The sequence below is a fragment of the Neopsephotus bourkii genome, unplaced genomic scaffold (genome assembly GCF_033783945.1).
Source record: "Neopsephotus bourkii isolate Nb327-2 ecotype Australia unplaced genomic scaffold, CSIRO-AGI_Nbou_v1 NB_324, whole genome shotgun sequence".
In the NCBI taxonomy this organism is placed as follows: Eukaryota; Metazoa; Chordata; class Aves; order Psittaciformes; family Psittacidae; genus Neopsephotus; species Neopsephotus bourkii.
This window is the reverse complement of record NW_026900832.1, coordinates 727,920-746,654: the sequence shown is the minus strand read 5'-3', so window position 1 is coordinate 746,654 and position 18,735 is coordinate 727,920. Positions and strand designations below refer to the sequence as shown.

The window sequence follows — 18,735 nt, the reverse complement described above, 5'->3', positions numbered from 1 at the left end:
CTAGCAGGGCAGTCTCCAAGAGCTAGGACACATCATTGGGCCACTGAAGCTAAGCAAGGCTGAGGAAGGAGAATGGTGGCATGAAAAGCAGGGAGAAGAGAAGGCTATAGAATTAAGTACCTAAAAATAATCATATAAAATATCAAAGTTTAGTCATGTAGAACCTGATCCTGAATTAGAACCTTGAGGCAGCCAAGGAAAAAACATGTATTCTACTGAAAGTTTAAAATTAAGCCTCTAGAGAGAAGGTACTTGGCATAAAGTCAAGAGAAGAGAGGAAAAAACGATTGGAGAGTGGGTTTTTTGTGGGGGATATCAAGGCAAATTCTCTTCTCTGTTATATTAAGTCCAGATTAACTCCATTGGAAGCAATACTATCAGCAATAAGCTATAAAACTCATTTTTCTTTTACTCCCATCTCTTTTCATTCTCCTGAGCCATTTAAATCTTGTGCACCATCTGGTTTTCAAGATGGTTTACAGCTGGGTTTACTTGGGCACAAAGCACTTGAGTGATTTGCCCCAAGGTTACACAGCTGAGCAAGTGCTTGAGAGGAACTCACAAACTGTGTCCTTTGTAATTAATTCCCAATGCTTCACAACAGCTACCAGACCATACCACCTCCCTCAAGGTATGCACAAAGCACAGTGAGTTGTGTTACAGAAGAATGTAATTAAAAGTTGGGAAAAGTTACTTAAATTATAAGCTATGTTAGGAACTGCCTGAGCAAAGCATTGCTGACATCCTGGAACTGGATGCAATTACAGTAATAGCAAGCCTGGCTTTGAGTTATTGAATTTATTTGTAAATGGCTATTTTCTGCAGTATTCCTGTCAGATGCATTTCTCACACGTTTCCAGTGGTTCCCAATGGAAATACAGTGTGACTTGGGAAAATCAGGCTCCATTTTTAACTTTTCCTGTGACTTGATGATCTTGGCCAGGTCTCTTAATCAAAGTTATGTGTCCATAAGGATGAGGAAAGATATTAACACATATTTGCTATGCAATTCAGCATCCACAAGAGAGACTCACCAATGAGAAACAAAGGACTTGCCTGCATTGGCAGTAGGGATGGCTTAAATCTTGATTCTGTATTCCTTAAATTCAGAGTGGTTTGGATCCCATGTTTACACTCAAAACATAGGAACAAATGGAAAATTCAGATCTTGATTTCAAGGAAGAGCTCAGATAGAAATATTTGTATCCAGGGTCCATGCCTACACACAGGATTTATGCCAGGTGCACAGATGAAGAGGAAAGAGTAACTTTCTGAGACATCAAAGAAACTTAGGCTGTACCAGAAAATGGTTGTCTAATTGTTTTACAAGGCAAACTGGAAGGCTGCCAGCTCATTGTTCCTGCTTGATTTACCTCTGCCCATTACAGGCTGGAGGACTTTGGGTCAGAATCACACTGACACTGCAAGAGCAGCACCTCTGTCTGCAGAGCCAGCACATGACCCCAGAGCGGCAGAACACGATGATGTATTTGCCAGGATTCTATGGTTCATGTATCTTCAAGAGTTCTTATGAGCTGAACCCATCTCCTTTGGGGCTAGCACAGGAAAGCTATGCAACTGAAAGTGATAAAGCTCTCCAGTTTCACTCTAAAAGCCCCCAAAACAGGAGCAATGGTGCTAGAAAAGATCTATCACCTCTGGAGACAAAGCGAGACTCTTCCTTTGATCATTTTTCACCCCTGTTCTCACTGGCTATGCCCTTCCTCATCCCTCTCTGTTCATGCCTTTGTTCTCATTTAGCAAGCAAAACCTCCTGCAATTGTTCTTCCTTTGGCTTAGAAATATAATTTTTGCTGTTTAGTTTAAAACATATTTCCAAGTATTTTAACTCCAAACATGGTTCATAGCAAAAGAAGTATGTCTACTCAGCCTTTTGACCTTATTTACCTAAAGCATTTTAAAGCACATCTAAATGAAGTCAGTTCAACTGTGTATTTAGACAACCCTTTGAATTCCTGCCATTTCTCCCCAAGTGCTCTCACTGCCTTAGCCCGATATTTCCTTCCCTTCTTTTGCGCTCACAGTGTTGAGCTGACTTCTGTTGTGCAGTCATTGCTTACTGAAACCTTTTCAGGTCTTGCAAAGTTCTGCTGCTCTTCTCTGAACTCTCTTTGGTTGAATTAAGCAAGTCCTCTTCTCTAAGCAGTGGTGCAAGTTGCACCTGAGCTCAGAACAGCTGCTGATTTTCCGCTCTGTCAGGTTTTTCCCATTACTGAAGGTTTTGGACTAAACAGGAGCATGGAAAATAATGCAGCAAACCCAGTTCTAGTCTCCCTTCATCTGTCAGCCTCCTCTGGTGACAATAATTTGATCCATCACAAAGTGAGCAAGGTTTATCCTAAATAACACTGTTTCAGCACGGGTTCCTACGGATGGAAAAACACCAAATATGAAGCAAAGTTGGTAGGCTCTGCAAACCCAAGGGTCTAATTCATTCAGGAGCTGTCAAACCAATCTTCTTTTCCTTAGAAGATACATTTCTTACATTTTCCTTTTTATCCAAATGGGTTTCAAGACCCAGGCTCTGGATCTCATCACACAGACACTTACTGTCTGCTCTGCAGCAGGACAAGGGGATGCTGCACACTCTCCAAATGTGATGGGTGAAAGTATGTGAGCCTCGTGTTGTTATTATGGATCATTGTGGAGACTGTTCCTAAGGAAAGCAGTTTTCCTTTTCCTGGGTACTAGTGCATAAGCAATCAGTAACTGGTCATTTTGAAAAGGTATTAGTCCTGTTTGCTGAACCTGGAGACACACTGTACCTCCTCCTGGTTAGAAAGCTCACCAGATAAGCAGGGGTTGGGCTTTTTCTGAGGTAGCCTTTGAACTCTCATGAAAAGAGTTGAATTATGTCACTTGCTGACTGCGATCCAGGTTTCCAGATGCTCGCAGGAGCCACCACTCTCACAGTGTTCTGCAGTGTATTTCACTTCAAAACTCAGTATTTTCCGATGCCATGATGAAAAAATGAAACAATTTTGGAATATCACACCACAACAGCCTATTCTGTTGCCTGCCTGGTTTTGATGAAGACTGTGGGTGTCTGGGCTGCTTTTACATGTGTTGGGAACTGGAACTCGTAGTCATGCTCTACAAGAAAAGGTGTTTATCATTTCAAATGAACAAGACTCTCCATTATTTAACCTGCAGAACAAGTTACCTGTCAGACACCTGAGCAGTTCTGTCACTGTCCTTAAAGAGCAGTGGGATAGAGGAATGAAAGAGAAGCATAAAATCATGATGCTCCTATGTGCATTTGATTTCCAGTAAGAGAGACTGTCTCTCCCTCAAGCATTGGGGATGCAATGGACCGGCAGCAGTGCTGAATGTAGAGAAAGCAGTGATGGCAATTCTGGCTCAACAGCCTGTTCTCTCATCCTTTCATTTGAGATGGTCAACATTTGTGAGAAGAATGTCCCAAGGCACAAAAGGTTTACTGGGAAACCATGGGTTTTCCAACATGATGTTTCTGGAGCTACAGATCTGGAGGTGCTCTTCTGAAATTGAAACCAGAAGCCAGACCTTGGAAACCATCAGCATTTCTCATCCTCATCCCTTCAGAGCAGTGCTGAAACCACCATGTCTTTGTCACAGTCCAGCCCATGTGATTCCATTATGCCTATGTCAAAGTCACTTCTTCTCCTAAGGGACTACAGCAATACTGTTGGTCTCAGTGTAGACCATTCTTATCCACCCTTTTAACTGCCAAGACCACCTATGGAGTCCAGAGTCCAAGAGCTAGTACAAAATACCAAATATATCTGACTAGCGTTCATCAATCTGTGCTGGAGAGCAGTAACTGGCTTTCAGAAGAGCCAGAATCTGCCAAAATTGCAGCTTTTGAAACTCACAATACATATTTGTGTCAGGGCTGTGAAATGATCCATTTCTCTTCTGCTGGCGTTATTTATTAGTCAGCTTTAAAGAAAGCAAGAAGTTTTGTTTCTAAATCCTGAGTACTAATCATTGAGATGCCTCTCTTTATCTATTTTTGTGTTCTTAATTTTAGCCATTTGCACTTCTGAACCTCGCACTGGGGAATGAAGAGAAACAAATGGAGCCAAATGTTCATCTCTTATTATATGTTTGGCAACGCACATTTCCCCACACTGCAAATACATCCCAACACTGGAAGAACCAAGAACCATGAACAGGGCTGAGAGAATACACTCAGTCTGCAAATCCCTCAACCCCTGTGCTGTGGCTACTGGTAAAAGCCACTAGTAAGACATGAATATACCTCTAAAAATCATCAGTGCTCGTCACCACCTATTTATACATGGTTTGCAAGGAGTTTCAAACCTGAGACTTCCCAGGATGAGGGGAGAAGGCTGTCAAGGGGTTAAACATTTCCTGCCTTTAATCTCAGATCACGTAATGTGGAATGAATGTTTCAGCTCAAACTGCTTCCTTGCTCTGACAGTTTCATGGTGTGAGGTCAAAGTGTGGGAGAGTTGGGGAGAAAAGAGGGGAAGCATGGGGCAGTGAGCTAATAAACCCAGAGAATCACATAGACACCCAGAGAAATGAAGAGGATGGTTTCTCAAGCAGCCCCAAGCCAGCTGGAATGGCTGTGGTGGAGTCATAGGCAAAGTGTGTATGACTTTAAGGGCTTCCTGCTCCAGGCTGCCTCTGCTTCTCCCATGTGTTCGTGCTTCTGCTCTGGGCACAGTTCCCACGCTACATTGCAAAATGTGCCTTGAGTTTCTCACAGTGTCTCTGCCCAGACACAAACTGCAGCTTCAGTGCTTCTTCACCCTGCAAATGCAGGAGGTGGGACTCCTCTGGGGGTACTGCTGGCTATAGTTACCATTCCTACCTGTGTGGATGTTTCCCTGTGCTACCAGATCCATTTCATACACCAGAGGGCTCCACTCAATATGTGGAGTTGTGTAAAAACTCATCGGGTTGCAAATCAATTTGGTTTTTTTTGACCAAGCTGATGTCAGATCACTTCTTACACAAAGAGAGACTGGTCTGGTTTGAGTTCATTTGCAGGGCTTCCTACAAGGACAAAGCAATCACCCATTCATGACTATCACCGAGGCAAAATATGTTTCTACAGGTCAGTTCATCACATACCTGTCTGTTGTCACCTCCTCTTCTGCGGGCAAAAGTTTCCATTTGGGAATTTTTACTTACTTAGTGTCTGTCAACTGACATAAACTTCTAATCACTGATACAGGGATTGGGGAAAAGGAAACATAAATAATTACACAAACACTGAAGTAAGCACATTTCATCACCCCTCGCGCTTAAGCCAAACACAACAGTCTCGACCTCCCTTGGTTACACTTAGTCCACCCCAATTCCTTGCTTCTCTTTCTAAAACACATCTGAGGAAGGGCACCACATGTTCCTTTGGTGAGCTGATGTTTTGTCATTTAAGGGGGTGTTTTGTGGGTGTGAGAGCTGCTGGTGACAGGCACATGGCACTTCATGGCCATCTCTCACATGGGTCACCTCTGCAGCTACACATCAGTGTAGTGAACCCTACAGTTTATGCCCAATACACAACTCCAAGTAGCAAAGTTAAGGACAACCCCGTCCCCAGATGATGTCAGTAACACAAAGAGATTTGGTAGATCAGCCCACTGCTGAGAAGAGTAAATTCTGCATCTTCCCACCAAATGATAACATACGTCTGAAGGGAATCAGCTGACAAATCCTCTTGCTCAACACCACTCGCCCCTAAGCTGCATGAAGAAAACAAACTCCTTTCATGGCAGGAAATCCTCAGGCCAGTTTGTCACCAGAGTTCAGAAAGATTTAAATAACAGAACTGCTAACAGTAGATTTGGAGTGGTGAATGATACAGCCAGCAAAGCTGGTCAGTGAGCATTTCTGTGGGCTGAGGTACAAATCCTGTCTCAAGACTATCAGGCAAACGTGGGTTCTAATGCTTTCAGGATAAAGATGCAGGCTCCTGCAAGAAGGAGGACTCCAGAACTGCTTTTAGGAGTTCAACGTGGAAACAATTTATGATTTAGGAAAAGGTCAAACTCCTGCCTGCAGCTCCAAACATTTTATTTCTAAACTGGGCCACAAGAAAATTCCCTATGTCAGAGCTACTGGTTCTCAGCATCCAGTTTCAGCCTTCAAGCTGAGCTGAAAGATCCTAATTTAAGTGTCTTCTTTAATGCTACTATATTTATTTTGGAACATCTTTTGTGGGACACTACCAGTTCTTCTAGTCCCATACCTTCTCACTCCCTGTCTCAGTGGCATCTTTTCCTGCTAATGCAAGCCACTGTGTAACCTAAGTGACCAGGAACACTGCAGGGTGTTGCTCAGGTTGTCCCACCCCTGTGCTTCAGTTCCAATGAAAAGAAAATGCTACTTCCTTCCTTTGTAATGTGGTTTGAGCTCTATCAGTCAAAAGCCAGGTGTCACACTGCTTTCAATATTCTGTGGCTGCTCCCTTGTGTGGAGAAAAGCTGATGGTTTGTTATTAATAGAGCAGGAAGTGGGGATTAAACTTTGCTCTCTAATTACACACAACAGCTACAAGAGCTCTGTAGCTTCTGGGTAAACCTAGGAATGAACTACTGTTTCTAAGGCAAGTGAATCCCAGAAGGAGAAACCCAGATTGATGTCTCACAGGGAGCTGAATTAAAGCAAGGTCAGGCTTGGCAGACTGCCTCCTCTTCACCTTGTGAATGTTCTCCAAGGGATAGATCTGGAACATAACTGTTTTGACACAGGGCTTCCTGTTGCAAACGCTCTGTGCAGGCTCCACATCAAGCAGCTGGGATGTTTTTTTATATGTGCGCCAAAGCCACATTTTCAAGTGGTGTAAATTGCCACAGCACCCTGACAGTTGTATGGATCAAGAGAAATCCAGCTGCCTGGTTTTATTAGCTGAGCATTCAACCCAGCCTCAAAATCACCCACAGCAAAACCATCTCTGAGCCTAGGAAGGTAGTTTCACACATGCAGACCAAGCAGGACAAGCATATTTTCAAAGCCCAGCTTACCTCTGCAAGTGCAGAGAAAGCTTTGCAAGAGGTAACCTTTGTGTCTACTGGTTGTCTCCATTAAGTCACACAGAAAACGTTTGGAGAGCTGTGTAAACAGAAGCTCTGCATGTTTAACAGCCCTCTGATTTGCTTTAAAATCCTCATGCATATTTTGAATTCACTTCATGCTGGCACAGAGTTTCTACCTACCAGGATTGATGTCTCTGGGATATCAAGTACCCTGTTGTGCAGCATCAGACTACCATGATGCATGAGAGAGTGCTGTTGCCTATCAGACTATTATAAAACAAGTATCATATTTGCAACAAGTAAATTGATTATTTATAGATGCCCCAGTACCTTCTAGCATGGTACAGGAGTTCGTGAGCTGTCACTGGCCATGTTGGTACATCCAAACAGCACAGCAATTGCCTCTGCAGCCATGCCAGACCCAGAGCTGAAAGCAGCATAGCTCTGTTAGCACAAAGCTGCATTCTAGCTCATAATCCCTACTTAACTGCAAAAATGTAGCACTAACACAGCACCACTGCTTCCAGTTTGGGAGCTGGTTTGGTCAGCATTAACTGAGGACTCACTGCCCCACACTCTATTGTATGATGGGGACATGCCCTTAGTGTTATACAGCTGGGTATTTGTTCTGGAAATGCTTGTATGGCACTGGAACAATGCAGTGTGATGTTCTTCTAAGTGGTCATAATGAATAAAGCACAACCCATATAATCATAGAGCACTGCTCAACATCATGGGAGAAATACAGAGAAGAATTACCGCCCCACTGATCTTGAACAGCACAAGAAAGTAAATAATCTTACCACAAGTATTCAGTGAGCAAAACAAAGCCTAAATTCATCAGCAGTGTCATCTCCCTGCCTTTAAAGTTCAAGCAGTGTTTAATAAATGCGCTATGGTATAAGCAGCCTTTCCAATTGCTGCACACTTACTGTGCTGTGAATTGGAGATGTGACAGATGTTGTTCTCTAAACATCTAAGCTCACCAAAGCATGTTCATGGATTATAACATCAGTGGTGGCAGTAGCATGTCCAGAACTCCAGGTCTAGGAAAGCTATAACATAAAAATAAACAGGACTCGTTGGTCTGGTTATTTAGCAGGGCATAAAAGCAATTAAAGAGATACTGAGGAAACCAGTCATGGAAAATTGAGGTCATACTATTTATATTCAGTTTATGGTTATGCTCCTTCTTTGGTGTTTTTCCCTCTCTATGCTCTACTGTTACTTCTAATGATGATGGCAGCTCCACAAGCATCAAGATCTTTGAGTGCTTGCCTGGCCATGCCCAATCTACCTTTCAATGTTCTAGTAAATCCAGTTGTCCCATTTCCAATGCTACCTGTAAAGTCAGGAACAGGAAATGAAATGAGCTATAAGGAGCTACTCAGCCTGGGCCCATCATGTGAGTCTTATGTAGTCCAAATATTTCAAAAACAAACCATCATTTTAACACCAGCATATTTCAAGCAAATATAGAGCAAAAAAAAAGAGCCTTGTCACTGTAAACCTGCTTTTCTGCATGTCCTGTGTGCATGAGATATTTCATTTGATTTCAGAGGAGCAGCTTGTTGAACAACTATTTTCCTTGAAATCCCAGCCTCTTTTAAGGAAGGTATTTTAATCTCAGTTCTAGGAAGCAGGGAAAAGGAGCTTGAACACTGCCTAGTGCTGCAGCTGTGGTTCTCAGATCACATCCCTTGGTTTACAAGGCCATGATAAAAGACCTGCAGTTGCTCTGCAGAACCACACTGCCTTTTCCAACCGAAAAATGCCGGGCAGGTGCATGGCAATGTGCAGTCATTTCCTTATGGATAAGAGCACTTTGTAGCCCCAAAAGTCTGGGAATTGGTAGTCTTGGCTAGATAAAACGTTAAAGGAAGGATAACAGCAAGTTATTTGTGCATTCTATTACAGCAGTTAGTATATTATATACTAAATGATTATTCTCAGTTCCTCATTTGTAGCTCATTTCTTCAACATCCTCTCTATGTACTCTATGGGGGCAGTTATATGTCATTGACACTTCTGAGTGACAGAATTGCTGTGTGGAGTGGTATACTTTATACCAGGCTTCAAGGGCAACATTTTCCACTACCAAAGTCCCAAACTATGTGCTTTAGCAGCCCCCACTCAGGCATCCAAATAGGCATCTGGAGATTTAATGAAAGAGGATGGCTCTTCACCAGATGTCTGTGGACATATAATTGATCTATATGGGCATCAGTATAGAATCTGGCAAAATATCAGCTGGGAAATTAGTAGTTAAACCACAGAAAACAATGAATGGTATAAGGATTTTGCATAGACAGAAAACTATTCAAAAGAATGGACCAAAAAGGATCAGGCTGGTATGGACCAAACACCAGAATTCCTGAGGAATCATACTTGGAGTCAATCTTAAATATTTTTATGAATGACCCTGGCACAAACTGTCAGAACACACGAATAAAACTTGCTGATGATGGAAAGCTGGGAGGCACCATCAATATACAGGAGGGTCAGAGTGCCCTACAGGAAGAATGTCATTCCTCTGGGGAATTACATCATAGTAATAGGAGCTGAGAACAAGAATTTATCTTCTAATTATGCAGAAGCAACACAGGAAGAGAAAGGGGGACGTATATTACAGTAGCATGTATGGATATCAATGTGCTGCAGCTATCAAACAGGAAATGTGATTTGAGGATATGTTGGGCTAAATAATTGCAGCAAAGGCTGAGCACGAGTGGCTCTGTACACGCCTTCCTGAGGCCTTCCCTTCAGTACTGTCCACAGCCCTGATCACCCATATTCCTTATAGGACAGGAACAGGCAGAGGAATTACTGAGGGTAGGAAATCTGTCATATCAGGAGAGACTGAAGCCATAATTATAGTTTTATATCTCTGACCTCCAAAGATCCTGGAGCAGGCTACAAATGTGGCTTTATTGTCCACATGGCAGAGCACATTGCACACAGAAATATTAGCTCAGATGTGATTGAACATTCCTTCTTGGAAGGACAAGTTCTAAAGTAAGTGGGAGAAGGGCATACCCTAATCTTCTATGCTGAACTGTTGCACCACATTCATCCCTATAGCATTCTTCACTTCAGTATTAAAGTTTTCCACCCTGGTCAGATTGACTGTAAGGGTTTTAGATACACAGAAAAGAGGGGCTATTGTGGCTGAAAAGAAATGGTTATAATAAAGATGACTGATCCTAAACAGAGAAGAATTCAACTCAGAATGATAATGGGGGATTAAACAGGATTTCCTTCTGCACCACCCTAAAGTTTGAAGTTGGGACGATGTGGAGGCTTCCATAGTGCATGCATCCAAGAAGCATGGCCATGGCCTGGTGCTGGGGCCCCACTAAACTCCCCCTGTCCGCAAACCTGCAATGACACCTACTGGTAACTGAAGATGTTCCTGCTCACAAGCTGTGAGCCTGTTTGCTTCCAAACTTAAGAGAGGTTTAGGTTTTTTCCATTATCAAGGCTCCCCACAGTGGTTTTGTACATCCCAGTTTGGGAAGCTGGGCTCTATTTAGCTTGGCTTATTTGTAAACCACTCGTTTATGATTTTGGTTTTCTGTTCCAAGCTGGATAACCCATGCTGGAATACAGCAGTGCACATGACTGATGTGTATGGGCACTGGAACCTCTTTACTCCTGTCACCTCAGGCCAAGTCAATCAGGTGTATATGGCATGGAGCTTTCACGGAGCACTCTGATACTTCCACACTAACAGTTCTGTACTGCTGCAGGACAGTTGACCTTAAACCCAGCTCCTAATTACCTGCTCTCTGGAGGCCTTGGAAGGTGACCCTCTTTATCTGTGGTTGTCAAGAATAACACCCTGTGATCACCTGTGAACTGGTGAAATGAAGCAAGTGTCACTTCAGATAAAATAGTCCCAGTGCGGACAACAATGGAAACCAACAGTGTTTGCTAGAAGTCTTAGTTTAGAACCTAACACTGGAAAGTTTCAGAGCCAGTGATTGTACATTTCCTTCTAAACCTTTGTTTCCTTACCTGGAAGTGAAGATTTGACAAAATATATCCACAAAATCTGTGGGGGTTGATGGTGTGCTTAGCACTTCCCAAAGCAGAGGAAGGCAGGAGACATGACCAAACTGTGAAAAGGCTCAATCCTCAGCTCAGAGTTAGAATTAGGCTTTCTAGTTTTGAAGAACTAACATGGAAAGAAAGGGAGGAATGGAGAGGGAGAAACTACATATATTATGGAAGCTGATAGGGTTTAATATGTATTCTGTCAGTGCAGCAAGATTAATGCTTATACAGGCTGCTACAAATTACAGGAAAATGCAATCAAAGTGATTAGACTCAGGAATCCCACATGAGATTTTTCTGACTGAATTCCTCAGATTTGTCCCAGCTTTTAACTTGTCTCTTTTGTCTTTTTCTAACATATTTCCGGATGGCACCACAGCCATGCACAAATCATGACAGGTCCCTAAATTATTCCTGAGACTGTAACAACTGAACTCAAATTGTTCATTTGCATGAAAGCAAATCTGCAGTGAGAATGTTCTGTATGTGTAAATAGGTGAAGAGTTGGACATACAGATTGTCTGTTGGCATCCCTGAAGAGCACACAGCCTAAATTATCCTCAGTAACTTTGGATATCTACAGCGTAGACATAAATATCTGAGGGCAAGTTTTCCAACTTCTCCCTATAACTAAGAGAAATGAGTACTTGAAGGGCACACTTTGTCTTATCCTAGACATATGAGAATATATCTGCCAGGGTGAGATGAATTGTGCCTCGAAGAACCTATTTTTCCCTTATATGGAGACACCATATTGTATGGAGACATCATATTGTATGGAGACATCATATATATATCAATCTTATAAGACCTTGTTTAAAAGATCTTATAAGAGAGTCTAGACAACAATCTGGTGTGGCAAATATCTAGTGTGGAGACATGAACTCTTTCCCCTCATGTTAAGAGAAAGACCTTCTTACAACAGCTTTTGCTGCACATAGCATGAGCTTCTACTGCAAAGCCATAATCATTAACTCCTTTCATGAAGGGATTGCAGTTTTGTAATTAAATATTCAACTAAAGTAGGTGTTAGGTACTGATATCTTATGACCACATTAGCCCACATATATTAAAGCTTATCTTTACCTCTTTAATGGGACAAAGAACACCCTTAACAATGGATGGTCCAAGACTGGGCATCCAAGGCCCCAGGTGTCTCCCACACTGGCACAAATCCACTTAATCAAGGGTGTACCAATGAGTTGTCCCAATGGCAGCACCAGTGCCTGATGGGGGGTACAACTATGGGAGCCCATTCTGATTATACCAGATTTGTCTTTTTTTTCCCTCTCAAATCACCTCATGGTTAAGGGCTTCTCTTGTTTAAACATGAGGAACAAAGTCAACCACAGGTTTAACTTCATACAGCAGATCCTGTGAGCTTTCCCTGTATTGAGCACAGTCCTTTTGGGAGCTATATAACTACAGTCACTGAGAGGTGCAGGAAGCCATCACAGACTGCAGAGCATCATCTGAGCCCTTAATTTGGGCATAAGTATCATTTTGCTCATCCAAAACTTTCTGTGGTAAAATAACATATGGAGCACAGTATCTTTTTATGTGTCTCCAGGAAGCAGTTTAGCTTTCAAATGGACTAATTTGTCCATGGCTATAACAGGCAGAGAGCTAATACAGTATTTACTTAATTTGGCAAATCTTGAAAGCTTCCTTTAATTAGAGCTAAATACAGTGTTCTTGAAGGTCCTTTATTTATACCACTCGGTGTCCCCACTGATAGAATCGATGAGAACTCAGCCTGCAAATATGTTTACCCTCCTGCATTTAGAGCTCAGGGCATTCCACAACACTTTGAGGCCAAGGTCTGTGACTTAAGAGAACCAGTTCTTTGACTGCAGTCACTTCTTGTGAAAGTGTTTTTGGCCCAGAATGACAAGGCCTGTGTAGGTCCCTATCACTAAAATACCACAAGCTATTCTGGAATGAAAAGGAGTCATGAGACTAAGCCAATGTCCTCTGGATCACTAAAATTCCAAGAGGCTGATCCAATTTAAGTCTGTCCTAAGAAAAGATGGATTTCTTTGTTCCACAAAATCCTAGTATCATTAAAACTTCTCTAACCACATAAGACAGTAACATCTTGAAGAGCTGGAGAATAACACTGTCTGTTATCACACCTGCATGAACTGCCAGAATTCAAATGCTTGTTTTCCCAGCAACAGCATCAAAATGAGCGGTTCCCATCCAAATCCACTCCAATCCACAGCATGATTTGATTAGCTGCACATAAGGACTGGATTAGCAGTTGATGAGCTATTACAACTTGAGCTGCTGCATCCTCACTGTGTGCAGACTTGGGCTTGAATTCACCTCTCCAATAGCCTGGCTGGTGCAAGCTTAAAGGACCAACTAGTTTGGATTACAGCTTAATGTGGGGACATGGCAAGGGTTGGTACTACAGCCAGCTCAGGTACCTGCACAAGCTACCACTGCCAGGGATTGCTGGATAAATATGAATGACAAGAATGTGACAGTAATTTGGCTGTGTCAGGGGGCTGGAAAGAAAGTGGTTTTAGTCCTAATGTCACTTCAGTGAGAGCTGAAGATCTTGGAAAGGTTTTTCCAGGGATCTACTAGATGTGAGTGTTCTCAGGGTTTAGGAGACATATCTCCTTCACACTTAAACTCAGCAGGACAACTGCTGTCAAAGAGGAAAAGCACCTGGACGAGGGAAAAAAATGAGTTATTTATAAAGCTGCTGTAGAGGTGTTTGTGTCTGGATCAGTTCCTGAAGCACCTAAGCAGAGGAATGTCTAGCTACCATCCCTGATCATGACTGGGATAACTGGGAGATACTAATCTCATGGATTGACACATGGTACCAACATTCCTACACATACACAAAGGCTGCATGGAAAACAAGGATGTTTCTTGTTGCACAATGCCCTGGAATGTGGTAGACACCTCCAAAGAAACTCTGTGACAAGTCTTATTAGAGGTAATACAGCAATTCATCCTGAGGCACACTCTGGAAACAAACAAGGAAAGGCCTGGAACTGATTCAGGAAAACTGGACTTTATTTGGCAAAGCACAGAGCGCAGCACATGCCTCCAAACCTTTCCAGGCATTTCTTCCCCTCAGGCCCCAAGCCTGAGCATTATTCTTTTGCTTTGTTGTGGACAGAAGGATGGTGTCCCTGGATGCTGCCATGTATAAGCAGTTTCTGGACTTCCTCAGGGTGCAAGACTGGACACAGAAAAACCTAACATGCAAAAGTGCCTTTTCCTCCACCTTTCGTAATGATTTATACCTCTATAAAGAAAGGTGAAGCAAATGGAATTTCATCAATCCAGCACTGCAGCATTTACAGCCTTTTAGTGATGTTAAGTAGCAGTAGGAAGTTTAGGAAAACAGAGAGTCAAAGCTGCTGGATGCCAATGTGCAATTAATCTGTTTTCATTTGCTACTTCAGGTTTTATTAATACAACAGAAGAAGAGTCAGGGGACCAGAGCTGAATCAAACCCTTCGCACCAAGAAGATTCAGGGGGTTATTTCTAAAGTCTTTTAATTTTCAAGCATACAATAAATCCTAAATGTCTCCACCAGGATTAGGCCAGAAGCCACCCCCAAAAAATAAACATTGCAAATATAAACTGTCCCAATTCTTTTTTCTTCCTGTCAGCAAACAAAACAGCATCAGCCTGTTTACACAGAACCAGCTTTGCAATTAAACAAGGCAAAAGCTCAACAACTGATTTGCATTATTTTCCATGCAAATGGAGCATTTATCAAGGCAGCAGAAAGGTAGGAACAGCCAGTTCTCTCCAAGGAGCAAGGCACAGCGGGGTAAATTGCATTGCTTGTTGATATATATATAAAGAGGAACCACAATAAAAGAGCAATGCAGTATGAAGAGCCAACCATTTCCATTTTACTCTAAGAAGCTATTAGTATGAATTAGAAGCTGTTAGTCACTGCCATGTGTGGGTGCAGGACAGAGAAGAACTAAGATCACTCGCAGTGAGAGCTTTCCTAAATCCATAAATAGCTTTATTAAAAAGTTACCTCCCTACCCAGCACTGCAGCTACAGAGCAAATACCAACTGCTTTGCGTATGATTGACCCTGATACCACCCTCAGCAAGGCACAGGCACAGGGACTTGTTCTCTTTTTAAGCTGGTAGCTGCTGAAGCCAGGGTTTGTCCCCACCTCAGGACACATCAAGCACAGTGTTGGTGTCATATAATAATGATGATTAAAATCAAAAAAAACCCTACTATAAGGGAAACCCCATTTTATATAAGGACAACTGTGTACTCATAGAATCCCAGACTGGTTTGGGTTGGAAGGGACCTCAAAGCTCATCCAGTTCCAATCCCCTGCCATGGGCAGGGACATCATCCACTGCAGCAGGTTGCTCCAAGCCCCTGTGTCCAACCTGGCCTTGAACACTGCCAGGGATGGGGCAGCCACAGCTTCTCTGGGCACCCTGTGCCAGCGCCTCAGCACTCTCACAGGGAAGAGCTTCTGCCTAAGAGCTCATCTCAGTCTCCCCTCTGTCAGGTTCAAGCCATTCCCCTTGTCCTGTCCCTACAGGCCCTTGTCCAAAGCCCCTCTCCAGGTTTCCTGCAGCCCCTTTAGGCACTGGAGCTGCTCTAAGGTCTCCCCTTCAGGAGCCTTCTCTTCTCCAGGCTGACCCAGCCCAGCTCTCTCAGCCTGGCTCCAGAGCAGAGCTGCTCCAGCCCTCGCAGCATCTCCATGGCCTCTACTGGACTCTCTTAAGCAGGTCCAAGTCCTGTCTTTGACTCCCTCAAACACAGATCATCCAGCATGGGAAATGACAGCTCAGGGTCAAAGTCTCTTTATTTTTGAACATTTCCAAATGTGATGCATTAGGACTTGGCTTATAACGGAGAGGTTTAAACTGCAGACTAAGACCTAAGCACAGTTTCATATTTGGATCAATCTGTTGGTTTGTAAATGTTTCCATTATTTGCAGCCACCTTTTCATGAAGCCTCAGCTCTGTGGGTGTTTGTTCTGTATTTTTAGGCACATTCAGGACCAATTTAAGATTATGACACATAGGTGGCTTTGTGAAGCTGCATATTAAGGACATATTGCTTTTGTTTGTAGAAAAGCTTATTCACCCTATTTAAAATAATCCAGCAAGAAGTAAATCAACATGGTGTTAAGAAAATTTCTGTTTCAAAAGATGAGATCATGTAACCTTAACTTTCCTGCCTGTTATTCACAGTGGGTAGGCAGAATTATTGCACTTGTGCTTTTGACAACCTTCATGTATTTAGTCAGAAATCTCTGTTTCTGGAATCTTTCTGTGTTGTCATGGAAATTATCACCATGTCCCTAAGATTAGGATAACAATTTTATGACAAATTACAGGAGATAGGGAAGGGGAACATTTTGGCAGAAGACAATACTTACAAGGAAAAATCACACGACAGTTTTGCACCCTTAAAAGGCTTCCAAACAAAGATTAGTTTCTAATCTCTGCCCATTCTTTATAACTGGGCAAGGACAAAATCTATCAGTCTGCTGAAGCTATTTTTTGGTAGGATTCAATATAGAGCAGCCCATGCAGTCCCATAGCCAGGCCATCTCAGGCTGATTCCAACAATTTGTCTTAAGAGGCATACACCAAACTCTAGGAACAAAGCACACATGAACATAAAGATCTCATTGGGATTTCTGACCACTTTAATACCTGAATCATGCAGACTGTCATAGACACCTTGTGCAATCACCAGGTTCCTAAACCTTTATAAGACTGTTCCTACAGGAAAACTATCTGAATGGCACCCCACATAGATTTGTAACAACAGGGGAAACCCTTACTACATACACAATGGGATGGGAAAACTGATTTTAGCAGAGGAGAGAAAGATGCATTATCCGCTGTTGCTGTCCTATGAAGTTTGCAGAGGTGTCCAAGGCATCTGGCAAGTAAAGAAGAAAGATCTTCTAGAAGACAGAGACCTGTTGTTCCAGGCTCTATTCTAGGCCATGTATGCTGCCCTCCTAGCTCTAAAGAGCCAAATGCAGGAGGATTCATCAAAGGGCATTTTCTCAAGGAGGGCAATTTTCCTGTATGAAGGAACCATGTGGACATGCAACTTCCAAAGCAGAGGGATTTGGCCAGGTTTTCAGGGGGCAGCTGCCAGATCTAAAGCAGGTTCCTGCTACTCCACAAATGAAGCAAGCTCCAGAAGTCAGCTGAAAACAAGCTTTGCCTTCGCTAGACCTATGGGCTGTGAGCACCAAAAGATTGGTCACAATAAGATTAGAGCCCAGATACTAAACAATTGTTTTCTAAAATATCAATCTTGCTGCCTTTCACAGTTACCTGCACCCACTGACTAGAATATGAAAAAATGCATACTCTCTGCTACTGACTGACCTACTCTACTAACTGACCTACAAACAAAAATAGCACTTTTTCTGTGCAGCTGTCTAGAACACAGAAATATCCAAGACAATTCCTCTAAACAGAATTGATAGTGCTGACAATCTTCAAGTGAAAAACAAACGTGGAAAAATTAAACTTAGAAAAATGGTCAGAATGTTTTTTTCTTTCTTTTTTCTTTTTCCACCTTTTGCTGGTTGCATTTAGCCAGAGCACAGCTTTGTGTTGTATGCATTGCTATGGGCTGCCAAGGGAAGTGGTGGAATCGCCATGCCTCAAGGTATTAAAGAGACAGTAGCTGTGGTACTTTGGGGCACAGTTTAGTGGTGGCCTTGGCAGCGCCTTGGTTGGACTCGATCTTAAGGGTCTTTTCCAACCTAAATGATTCAATGATTCTATGTCTGAGCTGTGTTTAGTGCACCTCTTACAAAACCTATAAGAAGACTCGATTAATAAGATCCTGGATAAAAAAAAAAAAAAGAAAAAAGCTCTTAGCAATGAATTGAAAATATTTTGGGGTTTTTTTTCTAATATTGATACTCAAAACTGCAACTACATCAAGATTTTGGAGTTTCAACATTTGATTTTCCTCCCTAATTTCTCATTAGAAAAATCACGTCTTTCATTTATCATATAAAAGATTATTCACATTAAGAGATTTGGCAAAGTGGGATGGTCCTAAAATGAGCCATGAAACATCCTAAGTGCTTTAGTTTTGCCTTTCCACACCATTGAGTGTCCGAGTAGCAATTTCAACCGTTTACCAGTAGAGGACAGAAGCTGACAATAATTTGAGGCTGAAGCCGCAAAGCCACAGCAAGATTTTGGTTAATTAAAGTGCTAAAGCTGAGAAAAGGAGTAGGATGCAACATAAATCCATCACTTACTAATGTATAAGTCTGCTAAAAGCTCTCCAAATGGCAATCATTGCAGCTGACATAAAAGAAGGAAGCTCACTGCTGAGGGACGAAACCTCCTGCTTGAAAAACAAACTAATTCCCTTGTGTTCTTCCTGTTGGACAGTAACTAATTTCAGTCCAATTATTTATTTCAAAAGAATAAAGAAACTTCCACGTCTGAAAACCACACAGAAAAGTGGTTCAACACAAAACATCCTAGTCCTGGTAATGGTGCCAGCTCCAAAGAAGCTGCACCGTTGGGGTTAGGGTGGCTTTGAAGATTCGAATGGCTGGTTAAAGTCCTGCACAGAAGGACCAGGGAAAGACAAACAAGCCTCAAAGGCACAACACCCCCTCCCCAGACCTGATAGCATCCTTTAGCCAC

General features: G+C 42.5%; 1 long non-coding RNA gene across 1 annotated transcript in view; it reads right to left on the bottom strand.

Annotated features, from left to right (window-relative positions):
• Window positions 1–18,735, bottom strand: part of LOC133209260 (uncharacterized) — a 44,889-nt gene that overhangs the window by 15,608 nt on the left and 10,546 nt on the right. The window lies entirely within an intron of this gene.